This window comes from Protopterus annectens, chromosome 2.part0, assembly GCF_019279795.1.
Source record: "Protopterus annectens isolate FY-2018-M chromosome 2.part0, PAN1.0, whole genome shotgun sequence".
Classification (NCBI taxonomy): domain Eukaryota; kingdom Metazoa; phylum Chordata; order Ceratodontiformes; family Protopteridae; genus Protopterus; species Protopterus annectens.
The window spans coordinates 1,850,813,620-1,850,837,745 of NC_056728.1; positions in this window are offsets into that span (position 1 = coordinate 1,850,813,620).

The window sequence follows — 24,126 nt, forward strand, 5'->3', positions numbered from 1 at the left end:
ATATATTGCAGTGGGATTTTCTACCTTGGGTACTACTGCATAGTGTGTGGAGGCCAGTTTTGGCCAGACATTTCCTGGTGACCTACATAGCTGTCAGTTGTGCGCTGCTATCCCAGTAGGCCACCCCATTCCCTTCCATGCATGCAGTATTACCATAGATATGCTAGCAAAACATGCTAATCCACTCATTTATTGTTAAGAGGACTGACTTATGTTGTGTTTGCGGTAGTTGTGAGGACGGTGCTTGAGGGATGCCTATATTGGATGCACACAGTACGCTGCCTATACATTGGTAAGTTACAGGTAATGTGATGTGTGTGTCATCCATTTCACTGTGTGTGCAAGTCAGAGAGAGGTGTCAGTCCCTGGGGTCCCTATAGTGTTAGTGTGTGTGCTATGCATTCCCTCTTTGCAAAGCCCTGAGCATAATGGGCATGCCTCCATCTGCCTACAGGAGCAGGTTCAGGGGCCTCCTCCTGTGAGTCCCTCTGTGCCTGTGGAGACCTTAGCAATGGTGGTGGGTTGTGTGGCCCTTCCCCATGCTTTTCCTTCTGCAGCTGTTTCCACAGGATCATATTGTGTAGGATGGCACATACTATGAACACGTGTGCACATATGGCTGGAGAGTACTGTAAGGCTCCACCAGACATGTTAAGGCAGTGGAACCATGACTTCAGCATCCCAAACACATGCTCTATAATGATCTTGGTTTGTGCGTGTGTTTCATTATGGCGTTCTTGTGTGGGTGTGTGTGCATTTCTGATGGGTGTCATCATCCACGGCTCCAGTGCATAGCCAGCATCCCCCACCAGATGGCCATAAGGATGCCCCTATTGGCAAATGCATGGTATAGCTGTGACGAATGCCAGATATGGGAGTCATGATAGCTTCCAGGGCTGCCAGCACACACATTCATGATAATGCCATGGGCATTGCACATAAAATGTACCTCACAAGACATCTGCAGCAGCTGGAAAGGCCACAGAAGTACCTCACAAAGAGGATTACTGGCCTCAAACAAATGCCCCACACTGACTGCCTCAAGAAACTCCAGCTTTACTCCATAGCATATTGCCTACTCCGAGGTGATCTCTGCCTAACATATAAAGCTATGTCATACCCAGATCTGTTGGACATGCTACAACTAAAGAAATCCCAATCTCTCCAAGCTACACGCTCTAGGGACCTAAACCTTGTCGCCACAATAAACAAGACATGCTGGATGGATAGATTCCTGTCCCAGAGACTTCCCATTCTCTGGAAAAGACTACCCATCTATGTCAAGCAAAGTTCTTCATTAGCACTCTTCAAGAAAAATCTTGATGAGTGGATGGGAAATAGGAAATACACCCCGGGGATTATTTCTGTGTCTCTGCTTGACAGTGGCACAGGAAAATGTGGTGTAAGCCAGGGAACCTTTTTGGCTAGACTTACGTAGGCCCTTGGGCCAATATCCTAGTACCTACCTATGAACCTATGAATGTGGCAACGGACAGAGGGAAAGCCCTTGCGGTTTATGTAGACTTTACCCTGTTTACCGGGTGGTGCTTTGATGTGGATGTGCATGCAGTCTATGGCACCCAGTACCTCCGGGTATTCTGCTACACAGCAGAGGAGAGCATATTGCTGGCCCTCTCTTCACAGGTGTTGGGGAAGTAAATTTGCTCACTGACATGTGGTAGCATGGCATCCAGGAACTGGTGGAGTACCCTGGATGCAGATGCCTGTGAGATCCTCTTGATGTCCCCAGTAGGTGTTTGGAAAGCACCTGTATCTGGAATTCTTAAGGCTACACATAACTTGGTATCCACTGGGATGGGTTCCCCTCTGTTGGTTTTAGGTCTGAGTTGAGGCCGGCACAGCTCGGTGATTTACTGAAGTATGTCTCTGTCCACCTTGTAGTGCTCTATCTCCAGATCATGTAGCCACTGGTAAGTTACCTTGTTTCCGAACACTCTTCTCCTTCTTGGTCTGTGGTGGTTGTCAGCATTATCCTCCTCTCCACCATCAGCCTCTAGCACATACTGATGGATCAAAGCAATGGCAGCCCCTAACATTTTCTAGTTAAAATTCCCCCGGACGTGTGCACCAATGGTGCAGAGTTTGTGGGAAAAAACAGACTGTAATGTGCTTCCATACTTTATACTGTTGTGCTGCAGATGCTGCCTGTATGATTGGCTGACTATGATGTATTCCACCTGCCAGCCATGTTATTTGTATTTGATTGCTTTAATTCTGCTATTTTTGCTTTTTTTTTTCTTTTTCCCTTCCCATTTCCTCCCCTTTTAAGCCCCAAGGTGCGTCACCCAAACCCAGTGCCCAAATGTAAATAGTCCTACTATTTCCATTTTTTTGTTTTGTTTTAGATCAGGTGCACACCACGTAAAGCTGTTTAGCTAATGTAAACAGTAAAAAATGGCCCTCCCATGGATATGAACATGCTCGTCAGTTCATGGAATAAGACAATACAACTTCAGACACACACCCTTGCTTAGCTGTGCTTAGCTAAGCTTATCTCTGTGCCTTAGGGCTTCAATGTGCTTACAGCATGCCTTACAAACCCCCTTTTCATGTCTGTTGCTCCTCCTTGCTATACCATCATGCTAGAGCACCTACATGGTTAGGTGGAGTTTGAGACTTAAAAGTTTTCTTTGATTCAGTAAATTTCCCCTCATTAGCATACCCCACTGCCTTAGTCCATAGTTACTGCACTTACACAGATCCTTTCCCCTTGACAACCACTGTTACCTGGTATTGTTTTCATTCTACATGCCATAGACTATAATGGCAAAATGCAGATTTCCCTTAAAATTGAATTTTCACCTTTTTTTTTTTATTTTCTGTCCGATCCTGTTTGTGTGCCGTTGCCCTATACTTAAACGGCATAGATCGGACAAAAGAAAAAGTTTGATTTTTTTTAAAAAAGAAACAGTTTTCTATTCCAATGGCCATATATTTGGCCACTGGCATGCCTAACATCTGTAATACATGTTTTATTTGAGAGTTGTCATGCCTCCATTTTATTTGTAGAAATGTATTCGGTTAGTAACAGAATACATTTCTGCAAATAATAATGTTCCTGCATGGATACGTGGCTGCTTGGTGAATCACTAATTCACCTCATTTGCATGGTTTTCACCAGCAAATGAGGTAATTAGCATTCTGCAGTCATATCCGTACAATAACAGTGTAGGCATGCTTGTGCATGTCAGATCAGTTGTTTGCTGGATCGCTCAGCGGCCATATTCCATGCAGGAATGGCAACACTGTTCCTGCACAGAAAAAAAATGACTTAATGAATCCTGGGGTTGGTGTTTGCATGGAGAGAATTCCATAGTTTAGAAACTGAATGTGAGTATAGATATTGTCCTGGTCATTTAGAAGGTTTGGTGATTTCTAGTTTTTATCTTCAGATGTGAGTGATTGGTTTGGTATGTAGTGTTTGACAAGTTTATCTAGGTCAGGACAGGCTGTGGGTTTGTAGCTTAGGTTGTGTAAGGTAGTTATTTGGATAAATGCTAGTTGGTTTGAGAGCTCAATCCAATTTAGTTCTTCTAGTCGTTTACAATGGGGTGAGTGGTATTTTGAGTTTGTGGCAAATTTTGTGACTTTATGGAAGCATTTTTCCTTTTTTTCCTTGGTAGAGTTTTACAGGCTGGTGAGTAAGCAAGACCCATAGAGTAGGGATGGGAGCACGAGAGTTTTAGCTAGGGTAGTCTTGGTAGATGTGGTAAGGAATTGCCTATTTCTATAGAGGAGTTCCAGTTTTTTGTCTGTTTCCTTTATGTTTAACTGGATATGAAGGTCAAAGGTGAGTTTTTTGACAATAATTACACCTAGTAGTTTTGTTTCTGTCACTCTTTTGATGATAGTGTTGTCATTTGAGTGAATATGAAACTGGTCATGACTGAGTGTGGTATTTTTAGTGTGAAAGATTATGAACTTGGTCTTTTTGAGGTTTAGAAACAGTTGGGCATCTGTGAGCCATGATTCAATAGCTGTGAAAGTTTTTTGTGGATTGTTAAGTAGTTCTAGGAGAGTGCGAGCAGTGCAGATTATGGTGGAATAATCGGTGTACTGGATCAATGTTCCTGGGGACAGGAAGTATGCAATTTATTGGTGAATATGTTAAATAGTAGGGGTCCTAAGATAGATCCTTGGAGGACACCTGTAGGGTTATGAAGAAAGGGGAGCATTGATTAGACAATTTAATGGCTTGTTTCCAATCCTGTAGATGGCTTTTAAACCATTGCACTGTGGTAGGGGAGCAGTCAAGGCTGGATAGGGTATCAAGGAGCAGGTGGTGGGAGACCATGTTGAAGGATATAGAGAGGTCAAGGAACACTGAGGATGCTAGGTATCCTTCATTTTTGGCCCTATTGATGGTGTCTGCAAATCACAATAGGGATGAAGATGTGCTATGTTCTGGCCTGAAGTCGTGCTGGGTTTGGATTGGCAGGTCATTTTTTAGTAGGTATTTCATTAATTGTTGCTGAATACACCTTTCTAGAATTTTAGAAATAAAATAATATAAATATGGGGCAAAAGTTGGATATTTCACTGGAGTTGCTTTCTTTATGTATTGGTGTAATATGTTTCAGGACAAAGCTGAAAACCACTCACCAAAACTATGAAACAGTTCAGCTAGGTTTACTCAGTCCCAATAAAGGTAACTTCCAAACAATTAGGACACCAATAGCAATACTTCTCAAAGAAAATACCACGAGTAAAACTAAATAAATTTATTCCCACAGATTTAGCACTTTCATTTCCAAACAGGAAATTTCATGAGAATCTCATTACATTGTATTCTGTTCACCTTATAAAACCCTGATTTTCACCTCATTGGTTAAATCAGATTACATCACTTAATTACACCATTTTTGCACAATAATTTTCAACATTTTAAAAACAAATATGCATGTGCTCTGTATATATATATATATATATATATATATATATATATATATATATGTGTGTGTGTGTGTAGTATAGGTGTTATATGTGATAGCTTCCATAGAAAGGGACTGTGGATTCAGAGAGAGAACTATTTATAAGGATGCTGAAAAGGTAATCAATTGAGTCAGCGGCGAGTTTTAGGTATTGTTGTGGGAGATTATCTGTGGATGTGGAGCAAGGTTTTAATATGAGCAGTAACCTTTTTATTGTTGATGTGGCTATAGGCTGAAAGGAGAAGCAGATCTGATTCCTTTTGCACTGATTTTGTGTAGAGTTATTGGTGTGGTCAGAAATGTAAGGTGAGGACTTATTGGTGTCAGAATTTGAGGTTAAGTGGGGGTCTTGTGTTAGTGTTTGTAGTTAGTAGGTCAGCTATGGATTTTATGAAGTGTTTATTAAATTCTTCAGCTATCAGAGATGGTGGAGAATTGTGCAAGGGTGAGTGCTCTTTATTTGTACCTAGATTGAAAAGGTTTGATATAGAGTGTCAGAATTTTTGGGGGTTGCATTTGTGTTCTTGCTGACGGTGGGTATAGTATGATTTTTTTTTTTTTTTGCTTTTGTCTTCTAGTTTGTATATACTATTGTGGAGTGTTTTAAAGGAGTGAAGATTTTACGGAATTTGTTTGCTTCCATGTGTTCCAGGCTTGGTCTCCTTGTTTCATCAGGCTAATACAGTCTTTGGTTATCCATGTGGTTGTATTTTGTTTTACCCTTTTTGTTTGTATGACGGCTAGAGATCAAGTATTTTAAGGAAGGTAGTGTTCAAATATTGGACAGTATTGTTGATAGGTAGTAGTTTTAGGGGTATCCAGTTTATTTTATAGAGCAGATTATTAAATATTTGTTCACTAAAATTAGCATTATTTCTAACTGATTTTACTGAGTGTGTTTTTGGATGGCTGGTACAAGTTCTGATTGCATACGTGGGAAGATGATCACTGATTGAGACTGGGAATATGTCTGAAGAGAAGAAGTTTGTTGGGTGAGATACTAGAATCCAATCTAGGGTGGATTTCCAAGTGAATTCTTTATTATATCATGTTGGGCTGGTGATTAATTATGTGAAGCTGTACAGATTAATACTAGTGGTGAGAGAGCCAGTTGTGATAGTTTGCCAATTGATGTTTATGTCACCTAGGATGCTTGTTTCAGGCTTGATATTGTGTGATGCCTAGGAACGTATTTCTTCTAGGATAGGTATGTTGTTTCCAGGTGGATTGTAGACTACAGTGATACATATTTGTTGTGTCACTGAGGATTAGGGAGGCTATTAAGGTCTCAGTGTTGGAAAAGGTTTGTGTACTGTTAGAGTGAGGCGTGATATTGAGAGAGGATGGATACAGAAGAACTATCCCTCCAATTTTCTATTTTTGTCTATCTATTCTATATAGGGCATAGTTGGGAGATGTAATTTCAGTATCTTTTATATTGGGGTGTAGCTAAGTTTCTATTAGGGCCAGTATATCTGGTTTGCTTTTTTTCTAGCTAGGCATGCAGAGGGATTATTTTAAATCAGTTTGATATACAAATAACATATATTTTTTTACAAAACTCCAGCAAGCTATGCTAGCACAAGTCACACATCCACCGCCCTACTTCTCCTGACACAGCTGGCAATACCTCACATCATCACAGTTTCATAAACAACCTGTAAAAGGAATGTGCTACACATGAACAATAAACAAAATCACCAACAATTTAACACTTCTAATTTGTGTATTACTTAGATTCAGTTAACCCAGGAATGCACATAATAAGCAAAGTTAATTGAATAAAATAAGATTCTTATACAGTCTTAAAGTTACCAGTTCTATTGTTTATAATTTAATGACATTCTCTTATAGGAAGTATTTGTTTAACATTTAGAAATACATTTATAAGTTTAGTGTAATGGACTATATTACATCTTTCATTGTAAATATAGTAAAACAGTAAAACTAACAATTTATATCCCTTATCATGAAAAATGTTTTAGCTTCAAATATAAATACATACTTACATATGTTTTGAAACTTAAAGTCCAATGCAAGCCTTTTACTTACATGGTACATCTATTGTTTCAGTCAATAAAGCCCTGCACTCAGAGAGTAAACGTCACATGTGTTTAAGCTTTTTTAATTTTAGAAGCAGTTTTCCAGGAATTCAGCTCACTTTGTCTCTTGAGGGATATACTATCCCAAGCCATTTCTTTAGTATTAAGGATTTTATTTCTGTTAACAAAAGTTATGCCTCCTCCAGTGTTTGTAATATTTTAGTTTATTCAGAAATAAATTATTTCATCTTTGCAGGAAACACTGAAGTAGCATTAATGTTGTTCTTTTTAAGTTCCTTTGGTAAGCAGTTTTTTTTATTCATTGCTTTACTGGAATAATCATTGTCAAATCTGATTACACGTTCACTTATTTTAATAGGTAGGCTGGACCATGCTGTTTTTAATATTTGATGTTTTTCTAAGCCTGACATAAACTTTAACTATAATTGAAGATGGTAGTGAGTTTTTTCTTCAAATGTGCTCTCAGGGTGCCCTTTAAATTCCAAAAGGATCATGTTTCAGGTACATTTAATGCTAGATTTGATATTTTAGCCAGGTTGTTAAGAAGTTTATTATATTGTTTCATCATAATTTTCAGGAATAGCATAAATTCTAAAGTTATTTCATCTTAGTCTATTTTCTAAATCATCAACTTTATCTATGAGCCAGTTAATTTGCTTTAAATGAAATGCAGTATGAGGCTCACCTTCGGTTATTCTCCCTTCATGATCATTTAATGCTTCTTTGATATTGCTAATTTGTAAACTTTGTTGTTTCCTAAGAATTTCTAAATGCTTCATCTTCTTTCTGGACACTTCTTTAAACTTTCTATTTTAGTTTCTAGTTTGTCTATTTTTAAGTAATACATCTTGCGTACTAGATATTAGTGACTGCATGTCTTTTTCAACACAATCCTGAGTACCATTTCTTGAATTGCTCATGTTGAAGTCTCTTCTAGCTTAACCAAGCAAATGAAATTCTGACAGGAAACTTACAGCTTTCAAAGAACTTGAAGCTATAATTTTTTCATTGACTATTAATGAATAAAATTAGAAAAGTTTTCAGTCACGACACTTTCACTAGTTGCTGCTCTCATTTAGCCATCTTGGCCACGCCCAGAAGTGAGTACATTTAACAAACAGAAATGTATACCAACTCTTTCCTGAATATATAATATCTGTTGCTTGATATTCTGCTTCCATTTGAAGACATTGGTGTTCTCAACTGTCTATTACCATTAATTATTTGCATTTCTTAGCATGTCTAAGTCCCTCCCAGTAAATGCTGTGTGAAACTACCCATCTTTGTGGTTTCCATTGGCCAATGTATGTGTGTATGTATGCATTTAATGTTATTTTCTTTCTTTTTTTATCCAGTTAGGTACAATTGTCCAGAGACCCTTTTCAGTTATGACTCTTGACCAATAGCATGGTTAAAAGACATGCAGAAAATGCAAAATAGATAAATTCATAAAATATATGCAGATAGTTATTAATCCAATGAGGTAGGACATTATTAAACAACAGTAAATTATTACTAAGAAGCAAATGTGTATATTTAAATATATATTAATTCAGAATTTTTAGGAATAAGCCAACTGTCCACAAGGATGGAATGGTTATATTAACACGGATATAATATTTTTTGCAGCGCATATTTAACATATAAGTAGTAATATATAATTTAAACATTAAACCTTAAAGTCAAGAGTATAATAGTAGCTCCACATCTGTAATGTACACCTGTCCATTATATCTGAATAACTGGCATCCTGCAGTGCTAGTAACAGTTAATACCTTTGGAGGGAAGTTTGAGTAGTTGTTTCACCTCTGATATTTGCAGGAAGTTGGTTACAACTGGCTTGCCTATTTTGCTAAAAGATCTTTTTATGGTAGTGATAGAAAAAGTCTGGCTTGCTGAGAATCACTATGCCATTAAAGGTCTAAATGACTAGTTGACTAGTTATTTTTTTATGGAAAGTCTGATTTTGTGAATTTAGTAATAATTCATATCATGAAGCTTGAAGAAGAGGATAGAAAGATGTAATGTGGCCATTGCCATAATGGGAAGCAAACTGTTTTTTTTTTTTTTTTTTTATATCCGGCATTCATGGCTAAGGTTGCCTGAGAGAGCTATGAAATATCACATTTCATTTATAGATCTTTGAGGGATGCTTGGAATGAACTTAGTGTTATAGCTAGACATTTTAGAACTGGGAGCCAATCCCAAGAGATTTTCTTGAGACAAATGTAATCAAGTTGGAATTCATAGAATTAGGTTTTTGGTATGTAAGATTATGTGTCTTAAGAGAATCTAAATATGTACATAACTGTAGCAAGGGCAGATCCTCACGCTTCACTAAAATATGTACATAACTGCCCCCAAGAGCAGATCCTTGCACTATACCAAAATATGTATTTAATTGCTCCAATGACAGATCATTGCACTACACCAAAATATGTACATAATTGCACCAAAGGCAGATAATTGCACTACACGAAAATACATGCATAACTGCCCCAAGGGTAGATCCTTGCACTACATCAAAATATGTACATAACTGCCTCAAGGGCAGATCCTTGCACTACATCAGACTGTAAGGACCATATAGATTCATAGATTTATAGACTGTTACTAGGCTAATTACCCAGGGGGCCTTTCTAAGTCTAGCCAAGTTTCCCCTGAAAGAATAATGACATCCTACATCCAAACAGGACACTGAGAGTCAGGCATTTATAAGCTATCTCTGTCCATAAGAGACATGGGTGCCAGGCCCGGTATAAATTTCCTATTCTCCATCCACTGGTCTAGGATGCGATTAAAGTGGTAATAGACAAACTCAGCTTTACATCAATGGGAAGCCTGTTTCAGAGAAATGGGTATCTCTGGAACACATATATGTCTCTCCAGCATTTTTTGTTTAATTCATAGACAAATTTCAGATCCCTAGACCATGTATTTCTGGTAAACTCTGACTTACAAATATGCAAGAGACTCATAAGTGTGTGTGTGTGTGGGGGGGGGGGGGCTGTGAATGCCTTGCAAGCCAGGCATGCATCACCCCTTAGCAATCTATAGGACACAGAGTAAAGGCAACGGGCTTTAAGGCACTCTGTGTGAGGCAGATTTGTTACACTTTGTATTCTTTTATTCTATGTATTCTATCTATGTCAGCTGCAATATTGTTGTGGGTGGTTACAAAAGCTCTGTCACAGAGGTAGTTTTTTTAAATGTTCAAACCATTTTGGTGGACCTTGTCCAAAGCCTAGATTTTGTAGCTTAAAGAACAGCACATTATAGTCAATGGATCCAAATGTTCCCTTCAAGTCAATGAAGAAGTCTCCAGTTAAGAGTCCCTTGTCTATACTATTACAAGTGTAGTCAGTTATAGTGTAAATAGCTGTCAGAATATTGTAGCCATTTTGAAAGACACATTGAGAGTGGGACAACAAACAATAATTATTTATATATTCTAGTAGCTGGTTGTAAGTTAAAGTGGTAAAGCAGACAAAAGGATCAGTAATGGGTTCCTATCTTAAAACAAACAACATTCTGTATATAAGCACAATTAAACCTCCTTCCATGTGATCTGACCAGATAAATGTCAGTAAAATATGCCAACAGCTAAACAAAAAAAGAATTATTAAATAAACTCTGCTAGTAATATACATTAGTGGATAAAAGTTCCAGGAAATTACAGCATTTCCCTGAATAACCACACCACAATTGTAAGATGAATACAAGAAACCACAGATGTAATCAACTAAAATAATTATAATAAACAGCTAAATCATTAACAATGGGTTAGAATAAAATGCTACAATCCACTGAAATAATAAGATGTCATGGCAGCAACAAAGCAACTGCATTCACTATAATATATTTAATACACAATCTCATTTCAAGACTGTTTAAAACTCAGGCTGTCACAGCATTAGAATTTTATAAGCTGGATAAAATGTAGCAGTTTGCAAAGACAAGCAGCTTGAACTTCAAAACCTTTGGTTGATTTAAAGTTACAGAATGAACTGGGTTTGCTTGGATGAAACTGCCAACTTAACCACTGCAAAGAAACCAAGCCAAGGGATTTAGAAACCAATGGAGCCACAGCAAAGCAAGTAAGTCTGCATGCAGTTTTATAATGAAAATTGAGGCCAAAATTCTGATATATTCCATGGAACAAGTTGATCTCTAAAAAATAAAGCCCATGCCACTACAACAAAAGAAATCACAATTTACTTGAATGCTAGTGACTAGCAGACCATAGTAAATACGACTTTGAGCTAAAGCGTTAAGGCTTTTTATAGAAATGGAAAGAAAAGTTTAAGATGACAAAACAAAAATGGAAAAGACAAATATAAAACAGGTAGCCAGTGAATCAGACTCAAAGAATGACAAGACTGTAGCAAGTTAATACAAGCTAAAGGTCAAATTGCCAGACTGCACTGTGAAAGTTTTGCTAGATATTGAATATAGTTCATAGGTAGGTACTAGGCTATCGGCCCTGGGGCCTATACAAGCCCAGCCAAAAAGGTACCCTGGCTTTTGCCACCCAAGAAAATTATTTGAAACTTGATCTGCCTTGCCACTCATAATATAAAAATGAATGCAGTGCTTGTACCTTCTTACTGCTGTACTCACTTCTCCCACAGCCCCCCCAACTCTGCAACCATAAGTACGCTCAGTCAGATTGTATGGTACTGTAGTTAAACATCTAGCATTTAAATTATGGGAACTAATATCTGCTTCACATATTAGTGCTTACATCCCATAAAGTTGTATGACTGAAACCCCCCTCACTGACTATATCATTACTTTGCCAATGCTAGTTTAGACATAGTATAGCTAAATTTGTTGGTATTTTTAACCAAAGCACTACAGCTTATAATAATAAAAAAAAAAATTTATGGAATAACATACAAGCTAGTTTAATGGCAGAGAATCTTGTTCACAGATGAAGCTTGGAAAATATTAAGACATTTCGATTAATAAATTATGTATTCTACTCTTTACTCACTATGTCTTCCTGGGTTCTAACCTTCCCTTTGGTGTTGTGCGATGATGACTAGGATGATTGTTAATAGTTGAAAATACATGTTTCAGGTGCTAAGAGAGCTCGCTTTCTTTCTTTCACAAACTCCCAGGAGCTACCCAAGCCTCCCATATAGCTCAACCACAGTGGGTTTCTTGTGCCACACCTATAGTTAGCATTCTAAAGTATGTTTCTGAAGTTCTGGAGTGATAACTGTAATACCTGAGTACCCTAAAGTTATCCACAGCACATCACCGGCTCTACTTAGTCTTCCCCAGCCCTCTCCCCTTAACTCATTGCCCCCTCTCTTAATTAAACTTGATCTGCTTTGCCACTCATTATATAAAAATGAATGCAGTGCTTGTACCTTCTTACTGCTGTACTCACTTCTCCCATAGCCCTCCCAACTCTGCAACCATAAGTACGCTCAGTCAGATTGCATGGTACTATAGTTAAACATCTAGCATTTAAATTAGGGGAACTAACATCTGCTTCACATATTAGTGCTTACGTCCCATAAAGTTGTATGACTGAAACCCCCACTCACTGACTATATCATTACTTTGCCAATGCTAGTTTAGACATACACCGAAAGCCTAGCACACTATACTAATAGGCTTACTGATTGACTCTGAGGCTCCTCAAAGCCACGGACAGGGTCCATTATAGCACTGCATTACTCTTGAACATCATCTCCCATTCCTGATTGGAAATTTGTGCCCTCCACTTCCCATGATCTCCTGCACACTTTAACCCCATCCCTTTAGCATTCTGCAGCATCTTTACTCACTACATCTTCCTGGGTTCTAAAGTTCCCTCCAGTGATGAGTGACAATAACTAGGTTGATTGTTAATAGTTGAAAATATGTGTTTCAGGTATTGAAAGCTATTATTCTGCATTATTATTGCAAAGCTTCAACCTATCTCTTTAAAACTGCATTTTTAAGTATTTGTTACCTGTAATCTTGAGAACCACCTGACTTTCTGCTTTATATATAATGACTGCTTGAAACAGATTCTGAGTGTTATCAACAGTTGCACTGAGTGCCTATCTGGCTTACTGATGTTTAACTAAGGCAATATAACGATAATTTCTGATATACTTCAGTTTGCTGCTAAACAAAGCTTAATTCTGCTGTCTATTTTAGTTACGATATAAATTTAATAGAGTCTATTAAGCATACGACCTAGCATTGCTAACATGTCTGTATTTTGCTGCTGTTGATGTTGTTTTGCTTTACTTAAAAGAGCTCATTGTGAATGAAACTTTACTCACTATCTCTCTGAGAACTTTGCTTGCTGTTTTTTTCCTCATCCTAACACAATCTAGCTTGTGAGTGGCTTCTTTATGCCATGCTATCCACACGTGCTACCTCCACATGTCTCTCTCTCCTCTCCTTACCCATAGTCCCCTCACCACACTGTCACAACTTTATCTAATCACTGTCTTACTGTTTCCTATATTGTCTAAACCCTATTGCCTACCCTTTTCCATTTTTAATTTAAATATTTTTCCTCAACAGCTTTATTACTCTTCCTCCATATTACACTTTATGCTATTATCTCTCTGAACTCTAGTGATTTTTCTTTATGCTTTCCCCTTTATTTTAGGTGCTAAGACAGCTCATTTACTTTCACAAACTTTCAGGAACTACCCAACATCCCAAATAGCTCAACCACAGCGGGTTCCTTGTGGCACATCTAAAATTAAGATTTTAAAGTACGTTTCTGAAATTGTGGAGTGATAACTGTAATAGCTGAATACCCTAAAGTTATCCACAGCACATCATTGGCTCTATTTAGTCTTCCCCTCCCCTCTCCCCTTAACTCATTGTCCCTCTCACTTAATTAAACTTGATCTGCTTAGCCACTCATAATATAAAAATTACCACAGTACTCATACCTTCTTACTGCTGTACTCACTGCTCCCACAGCCCTCCCAACTCTGCAACCATAAGTATGCTCAGTCAAATCATATGGTACTGCAGTTAAACATCTAAAATTTAAATTATGTGAGCTGATTTGACATCTGCTCTACTTATTAGTGCTTAAGTCCCAAAAAGTTGCATGACTGAAACAACCTCCCCCCTTACTGCCTATATCATTACTCTGCCAATGCTAGTTTACATATACAACAGCCTAGCACACTACACTAATAGGCTTACTGACTGACTGTGAGGGTCCTCAAAGCCACAGACCAGACCCCCTCTGTTTGCCCTCATTATGCTCGTGCTCACTCAACTCGTGGTCTCTCCAATCCCCCACCCTACTCCCATTCCCACCCACTGCAGTTCACTTGAATTTGTTTTTAACCAACGCACTCCCACTTAGAATATCTGTCCAATCAGCAAGCATATCCGTTAACTACTAAATAAGATAATCCTACAACTAACTCCATGCATTCCTTGCCCCTCCCATCTAACCATTAGACATTATCACTCTTGCCCTTCCCATCTAACCATTACTGACATTAGCTAAGAAACATTCTACCGCTTAGCAACCTATACCTCTTCCTCAAAATTAATCACCATAAAAATCTTCTGGTGATCATACTTCCTAAAATGCTAAGTCTGTATGGTATATTACTCATACTTCCCTCAGCAGTCACCCATCTCACAGCTTATCACTTTCATCTAGCCACATCCCAAGCCAACCACAAAACTACATCCATCTACCCCCACCAAAACCAAACCACTCACTTGGAAATATTACCTGCTATCTTCAAGATCAGTTTTTTTGAGCAAGTGAATCATAAAATATCCTCACTTAAAAAAGCTCCAGAAGAAATCTCACTCAGGCACCACAAACTCTATCAAGCTCTAATAAACATAGCTAATAAACTTATAATAAGTGGTGACATACATCCAAATCCAGGTCCTAGCCACTCCTCCCTTAACCCACCCTCAAATACAAAATATATTTAACCTACCTCAGAAAGGATCCGATCTGCTACTTGTAAATTTAAATCTCAGAAGTATTGTTAGTAAGGTTCATGAGCTTCATGCTGCTCTCTCTCTTTACTCACCAGATATAGCCATTTTAACAGAGAATTGGTTGAAACCACACATTACAGATAATGAAATCACTCCTCCAGGCTATAACATACTTAGGGCAGATAGAAAGGAGGTGTAGGAATAGTCATAGTATTCAAGAATAACCTCATACTACATCCACTAAATCCCAATATAACAACTTCTAACAATACTGAGATACGATGTGCCAAATTACAAATCAACCCTAACAAATATAAAGCCATAATAGCCATTTATATCCCACCAGGCAATAATATTTCCACAACTGAGCACATCCTGCAATGTATTTCAAATGACATTACCCACAAAACCATCATTATGGGTGATTTCAATATCAACTGGTTGATGTATAACTCAGAAAATCCCAGCAATCATATCAACCTCTGTGACTTCACACAAATTATCCAAACTCCTACCAGAATAGAGAAAAAATCGAAATGGCAGTCTATCCTGGACTGGACCTTGACAAATTAATCCTCCTACATTCAAATCACTGGCTGTTTACCTGATAGCCTTGGTGAACACATACCTACCTATCTGCTCTGGTAACATGCCAACTCTTCTAAAAATCCATAATAAGAAAAATTTCAACTCCCGAGACATGATACATGATATAAAATATATAATTGGATTCCTCTTAAGATTTTGTCCCTAGATGCTGCTGTTGAACATTTTAATAATATTTTCTTCAACATTCTTAACAGAATAGCAACTCCCAGAACAGTCCATCTACAGGCAAACTATGCCCCATGGCTGGCTAATGAAACAAGATCCCTGCTTAAGCTAAGAGATAAGGCTTGGACCTTATGGCATACTAACAAAACTTAACCTAATCACTTAGCATATCAACAAATCAGCAATAAGGTCAAATACAAATCAAACTAGGCAAATAAATGTACTTTACTAACATACACCTGAAACATCAAAGGAATCCACAAAAAATTTAAAACCCCCTTCGCTAATATACCTATCAGCTCCAGTACCATTGCAGGACAATTCAATAAATATTTTACTGAAAGTATTCTATCTCTAACCAAAAATAATCAACACTATCTAGCATTGACACCTAAGCCAACCAACAATAACAACTATGCTTTCTCATTCCAACCCATCTCCACTAAAATCATAGAAAAACTACTAAGTAAACTCAGGCCTACCACAATAGCAGCCAATAACTTACCATCTGAATTTGTAAAAATAGCAGCAGAAGCCATTTCCTACCTTGTTTCAATACTGACTAAGTGATCTATTGCTGAACAACATGTCCCATCAATTTGAAAAATCTCACACATAATTCTCTTACATAAAGGTGGAAAATCAACTGAACTTACAAACTGTAGACACATCGCCATTCTATTCCCACTATCTAAAGTTTTAGAAAGGTGTACACAGTCTCATCTTCTGCATTATCTCACAAACAATAATCTAATAGCCAAATCCCAACATGGTTTCAGACCCCATCATAGCACCACTACTGTACTCCTCAGCTTTACCAATACCATAAACCAATACAGAAATGAAGGAAAATAGTTTTGTCAGTCTTTCTAGACACATCTAAGGCCTTTGATACAGTTTCTCACTACAAACTCCTTACTGTTCTCACATACCTAAAATTCAGTCCTTCCACTCTCTGCTGCTTCCAAAGTTACTTCACAGGCTGTCTGCAGGCAGTGAAGTGGCTAGAAGACCTCTCTCCCCTACTCCCAGTCACACTAGGAGTCCCACAGGGTTCCATTCTCGGTTCTCTTCTTTTCAGTATTTTTACTAATGACCTTAATACTGCCACCTCAACAGCTTCTATAATCCAATACACAGATGACTCAACACTTATATGTGCAGCACCTACCATACAACAGCTTCAAGACATAACTCAGAAGTTCTTCACTGAAATTGAATCATGGCTGTCTAATTCACAGCTTATACTCAACCACAACCAAACCAGACTTATGATCTTTCAACCCACCACACCCTCAACCCCCCCACCTTCTATATCACTGCTAATGTTGTTGTTTGCCTTTTCGGCTTTTCCCAGTTAGGGGTCGCCACAGTGGAACTCCGGTCAGCTAATGATTGGCAATAGATTTTTTTTATGGTGCCGAGTTGCCAGCCCAACGCCCAACCTTCAGTGAAGGCATGCCCATTCACGCATGTCTTTCAGAAGCCAGTCGACCATGTGGAGGACATGCAGACTCCACATAGAAGGCACTCCAGCCATGAATCGAACAGGAGAACCTCTTGCTGTGAGGCAACAACGCTACTGCTGTATCACCGTGGTTTCCTGCTAATGATAGTACAAAAAATACCCCTGATCCTCAAACAAAACTACTACAAGTTATAATTGATAATAAGCAATTGCGAAAATGCACAAAAAATGGGAATATAGAAATAAAAAATTCTAACAGATAGGCCTAGAGTAGCTATTGCCAGAACCCACCTCCTGTCAACTCTCCTCTATGCCTCACCCATTCTTACATTCTTAAAAAGACAGACTTAGACAAACAAGAAACATGCAGTAACAAAATAGCAAAATTTGCCACAGACTCTACATATAGGACACACCACTGCCTCACTCTAAAAAATTCTCCTGGCAATAACTACCACAATTTCTAGCTCCATTTATCCTTACATTGTTCCCACAACTATATTACCATACGTAACCAAAAAAACGTTAACACAACATCCTTCACTAACTCCCTAAAAGCTATAAGCTGGAACTGTCTAAAAACATCACCTCTCGACAACGCAGTTGCTCACTTTAACACCTTATTCCTAAAAATTCTAGACCACCGTGCTCCCATAAGGACAAAGAGAATAAAAACTAAAACAGCCATTTGGCTTACTAAAAACACACTAACTATTATGAGGCAGAGAGATAAAGCCTGGGCTCTTTACCTAAAAAACAGGTCCCCCCTCACCCTTCTTGAATACAAAACACTTCGAAATAAAGTAAAAAAACTCATCATTTCTGACCGACAAAACTTTTTCTCCACACTACAAAACAACAACAAAACTAACCCTCAGAAATTCTGGAAAGGTATCTCCACTCTCCTTAACCCCAGCAAACTAGACACCCCCTCCACTGACCCAAATGCTACTGACACTGACTTAGCAACCCAATTTAACACTTTTTTCATTGACTCTATCTCTAAACTTACTTCTTCTTTCTCTAATACCACCACAATCTCCACATCACCTCCTCCCTCCTCTACCATTACTCTTCCCTGTTCTTCCACCACTCCTTCACTCTCCCCCACTAACTCACAATCCTTCACCCCTTCTTCTACTATCACTCACCCCTCTCCATCTCCTTCCCCTACTTCCCACACTTCCCAGTGTCCTCCCTTCTCATTAAAACCAATTCCCACTTTTACTATAAAAAACTCCTCAACTACCCCATTAGCATTCTAATTAATCGTTCAATCCAGGAATGCATAATACCCAAAATTTGGAAAAAGGCCTTCATTATACCATTACATAAAGAAGGCAACAATAATAATGTTACCAACTTCCGTCCCATTGCTATCCTGTCTCCTATCTCTAAACTCTTAGAAAAATGCATACAACAACAACTTCTTCCACACCTCTTAGATAAACAGCTTCTAACACCCACACAACATGGATTCAGGCCAAATCATAGTACTATGACTGCCCTTCTCTCCTTCCTTGAAACTATTAATAAAGCCCGGGATTCTGGCCTTATTGTTTCCACCCTACTACTAGACCTTTCTAAAGCCTTCGATACTATCTCTCATAGCCTGCTTTTAACTAAACTCTCTAAACTTAACCTATCCCTTTCTTCCTTGAATTGGTTCTCCAGCTACTTATCTAACCAATATCAAGCAGTAAAATGGAAAAAGGCCACCTCCTCATTTCTTAATACCCCAACCAGAGTCCCCCAAGGATCCATATTAGATCCCCTTCTTTTTAATATATTTATAAATGATTTCCAGAACTCTATTCCTTTCTCAAATATCATCCAATATGCAGATGATTCAACTATCATCTGCTCTGCCACATCTACCCCTGTACTCCTAAAACTTACTCAAGAAGCTTTTTCAACCACTGAGCAATGGATGAAAAGAAACCACCTTGTATTAAATGCCTCTAAAACTAAACTAATGGTATTTACTCCCTCTAAAACTACCTCATTCAACTTTAACTCCTTCACTATCACTAGCCAAAACAATATACCTCTGGAACTGGTATCAGAGACCAAATTACTTGGGGTCCAAATTGACAACCAGCTTAAATTCCATTCCCACTTACAACTAAACATCAAAGAGACCCATCAAAAACTAGGCATGCTCTACCGACAAAATAACTACCTTACCCCTGCCACTAAAGTAACTCTCTCTGCTTCCTTTCTTATCCCCTCCCTTCTCTACGGAACTCCTCTTCTCACTAACCTACAATCCTCTCTTAAATCTCAACTTTCCTCCTGCTACAACAAAATTGCCAAATTTGCTACCAGCCAAAAGTCATCCTCCCATTACTGCCCTTCTCTCCAAAAACTAAAATGGCTAGAACTACCAAATCAACTCATCTATACACAACTAACTCTTGTACATAAGCTCATTTTTAAGCCCACCCTCTGTCCTTCACTCTCTTCTACCTTTAAGATGTACCTTCCTGATCGAGTACTAAGGTCCAATAATCAAAATCTAATAGAAGTGCACAAACCATCCCGTCCACCAGGCAAAAATCTTCTATCTTATGGTTTAGCACGTCTCTGGAACTCCCTACCACCTTCCATTCGTACTACTTCTAACCATTACTCTTTCAAAAAATCTCTTCACTCACACCTAATATCCCAATGGGATTGCTCCTGCTCTCTCCCCACATAACAAATGATATCAAACTCCTGTTCCAGTCATTCTATGGAAAACAAACCCCTTTTTCACCCCATTCAAGGCCTTAGATTCCTTCTTTCTCTCTCTCTCTCTCTCTCGATCTTATTCTCATCTAAAACTTTCTCCTTCTATTCATCTCTCCATATACTTTTATTCCAGTACTTATATGTTAGTTGTAAATATTGCATCAGACTGCTGCTACTTATATGCGATTTGTAAACAATGAATCAGACTGTAACTATGAACTGTATGTTCCTAAGAAGAAATGCCTCTCTGCTGTACAATGCAATGTTCCATTGCCAGTCAGTTTTAACTCCAACCTCATCACTAGTGTGTATTACTTGCAATGTTTGCTGTATTAATTGTAAAGGTCTTGTTCAAAACTGCAACCTTTGTATAAATATAATCTTTAAACTATTGTAACCTAGAGTGCTATTGAGCTTTTCTCCCCAGGACTCCATTGAAAACGGGTTCAAATGGCCCAATGGACTATCCTGGTAAACCAACTGCAAATAAATAAATAAATAAATAACCACTTAACCATGGCTCACAAACTACTTTAGCAGCCCGAGAAAACTCCTGCTCTCCTAAACATACTCCAACTTTATTTCGACAAACCTATGCTACGTTCAACAAATAAATCACTGTTACAAGTTAACAAGTCTACAAACACTTTTGGAGACTCTCTATATTCCTGCCATGTAGCAAAAATCTTCAATTTGCTTCCTTAACCTATTAAAACCCCCTAACAACTCAACTCAATTTAAAAAACTACTCAAAAACTATTTGTCATGTGGGTTGCTCTGTTCTTGTAACAGTCTAGGCTAACTATGAACAAATATAACTATTTTCTCCCTTACACATAAAACTATATCACTAACATGTTATTATCTCACCCACACATTTTTATTCTATCCAACCTATCCATTATTTTACTAAACTAAATAGAAATATCTTATTCAGCAATTATCGCCACCAAAAATTCTTTTCTTCCCTCATTTTTCTCATCCTGACCTCCTTTCTGCCTCACTTTACCTTTCTGTCCTTTCTTTAATATAATTGACCAAAAAGTTAATTTTACTTATTCTAGTTCTTTTTTTTATTGCTAACTGTAAATATAATTGCATAATTAATTTGCTAAGTTTCTACTGCCAACTGTAAGTCAAGAGTCACAATATGTACCATTGCACTAGTCTCTCACTAAATACTGGACATTTGTATTGTTGCAGTCAGCAGATAAACTCAGCCAACTCTAGCAGATTACGATCTACTGTATAAGTACTTTAAATTACAATATCTCTGTCATGTCTTTTACTAAACTCTCATTATATCTATGTTTTTATGTATTGTTCCTATGTGGAGCTTTTCTCCCTGGGCCTTCATTGAAAATGGGTTCTGCCTAGTTGCAGTCTTCTGGTAGACAAATGTTAAATACATACATAAATTAATAACATTTTATAGTGATTATGCATTTTTTAAATTTGTAACTAAGAGTTTGATAAAGTGGGATGTTATAGCTTAGTCCATAAATGTGATTCCTAAAATAAATAAGTAAGGAATTAAATTAACACCTCATGACTGAAATGCCTTTTTGTATACTGATCAGTCATAAAAATGTGTTATGATAACATAGATGGGGACATGTCTGCTATGTTTATTCAAAATACACCATTAGTATAACTCTCACTACTGTCCCCAAATCAATGACAGGTATGTCTATGAAAAGTGCAGTTAAATTTACAAGAGTGTTACCTTCATATGTGCAGCTTTATATTGCATAGAAATGTTTGTAGCAAAAAAGGCTGGCAGAGGCTTTCTTTAGAATAAATATGCATATACTATACATTTAAGCTCTACTGACATGAGCTAAAAAGAGTGAACATGCCATGCCCACAGTTAGTGGAATTTCACTTTATTGCCCTGAATGCATCAGTAAAAATTTTAAATAAAAAATAAAAATCACTGGGCATTTTGAAAACATGTAGAATGAGCTTGTGTATGTGTTTAATGGGTCATTTTCAGATATCCCATGGGCCTCCTCCAAATGTGATTTAAGGAACTATGCAGATGCCTGGGTCTTTCTGTTATTTTTTTTTTTTTGAGCAAGTCAATTAACCAGAGCGTGCTCTACTGGCAATTGAGAAAATGGGCCAGACTCCACCCTGGTTTCCCAGACATGTCTTGTAACTGCATATGAAATTATGAGCCTAATAACTAATGACTGAAGACTGTGTTATAAAAAGCCAAAACACTGTCAGTCCCTGCATAAATAATCACTGTTTGTCATAGTACATGTAGATCATTGAGTATATTGTACCTAGTCAGCCACTTTAGCTAGGCAGCATGTGCATATAAGTTACTGAGCACTTGCTAGATAATTGCCATTTTGTACAGTCAGTCAGAGTGAACGCAGGCATGAATGGAAATGCAGATTTGAGTGTGTTAGAAGTAATGAGTCAGTCAATTAGCTTAAGTATTTGTTCCAGTTACAGTTCCTGATGTGTTTATGTACAATAAAGAACTTGAGCCTATACACTACTTCATAGTCTGTTTCATAGAGACAAGCAATACAGTGTCAGAGTGGGATCCGAAGTTAAAGCAGCTCGCAAACTATGAGGCACTCAGTTAAAAGTGAACAGATATACAGGAGCCAACGCAAACAGGTCAGTGGTTATTCAAAGGTACTTAAACTTATTTAAATGATTTTTCTGTTGACGAATAAGTGACAAAGCATTCAAAACGTTCAAAATAATTAACCGAGATAAAAGAAATATCTGAAATTGCGACATACTGATAAAAGTATTTGAAATAATTATAAAAGTGTTCAAAATAATTTTCGAAGTGTTTAAAATGTATGAAAAAGGCAAAATGACTGCATTTTTTCACAATGTACTAGTTTTCACATTAACTAAAGCTATTCAAAGTATCCCTAGCTTCCGGAACGTTAGCAGTATTCTCATTGTTTGCAAAGTTAAAATAAAGCTATTTCAGAGACATTGTTGTGCCCAAAAACATAATTACAAGTACCTGGTCTATGCTTATATTTAAATAAAGTTTGTTATTATGGCAGAGTGATTTCACAGACCTGGACCACCGATGTTTGATAACAACATTGCTGAGAATTGGAAAGCATTTGAGCAAGAATATTTTCATACAGGCTGCATTTTCTGATAAAAATGCCCATACGAGAGCATTTATACTTCTTAAATTAGCTGCCTTGGAAGCCATTGACAGGGAATGTTAATTTGTGTATGCATCTGCTGTGTATGCAGGAGAGGGGGAGGAACCACCATATTGTGTGTGATACACAATGAAACGCAAGAAAACTCTGAGTGCTTAAAACATACATTTAGAGAAATGTGTAACCCTTAAATGAATATTACTGTGCAAAAGGCACATATTTTACACAAGAAATCAAAAGCCTGGTGAAACTATACCAGCATATATTACTAACTTGAGAAATAATGCTAAAACGTGCAGATCTGATGATTTATGAGATGAGTTGATAAAATACAGGCTTGTGTGTGGTGTTAATAATGATACAGTGAGAAAGATTTTGCTTTGAGATAGTGATTTAACATTGAGCAAAGCCATAGAGATTTGGCAGATACATGAGATTGCAGAAAAGTACATGAATATGCTTACGAATGAGAAAAGCATGAATACAGTATCTACCTGTGCGAATGTTGATAGTGTACAACACAAAGCTAAGATGGAAAAGAACTGTAAACCAAAGAGTGTGGCAGCTTCTAACCCTAACTATAAATCGAAGAGGTTGCTTGCTACCCCATACTTTATTGTTGACTGTCACAATTATGGAGGCAGTCATGAATCTAATCAAGAGAAGTGCTTACTTTTGGTCAGCAATGTCAAAAATGTAAAAAGTGGAATCATTTCAAAAGGCTTTGCATGTCTAAACTGGCACATTCTTTTAATAAAAGAGAGCATCCAAAGAAGCAAGTAAATGAGATAGAGAGCTGCTAGCAAACTTTTTATGTTGATGGTGTCTCTGTGATCGATGAAGCAGTTAATACAGCAGAATATCAGTTGTCAGCAGAATGAAATATTTTGTACTATACAAATTAATGGGAAACCTGTAGACCTTAAAGTAGACACTGGGTCCAAGTACAATTTTATATCAGTATAAATGTTCGCTAAAGTACAAGCTAGTGAGAAACCTGATTCAGCAATGTGTGCAGAACTAGTTGCTTATGATGG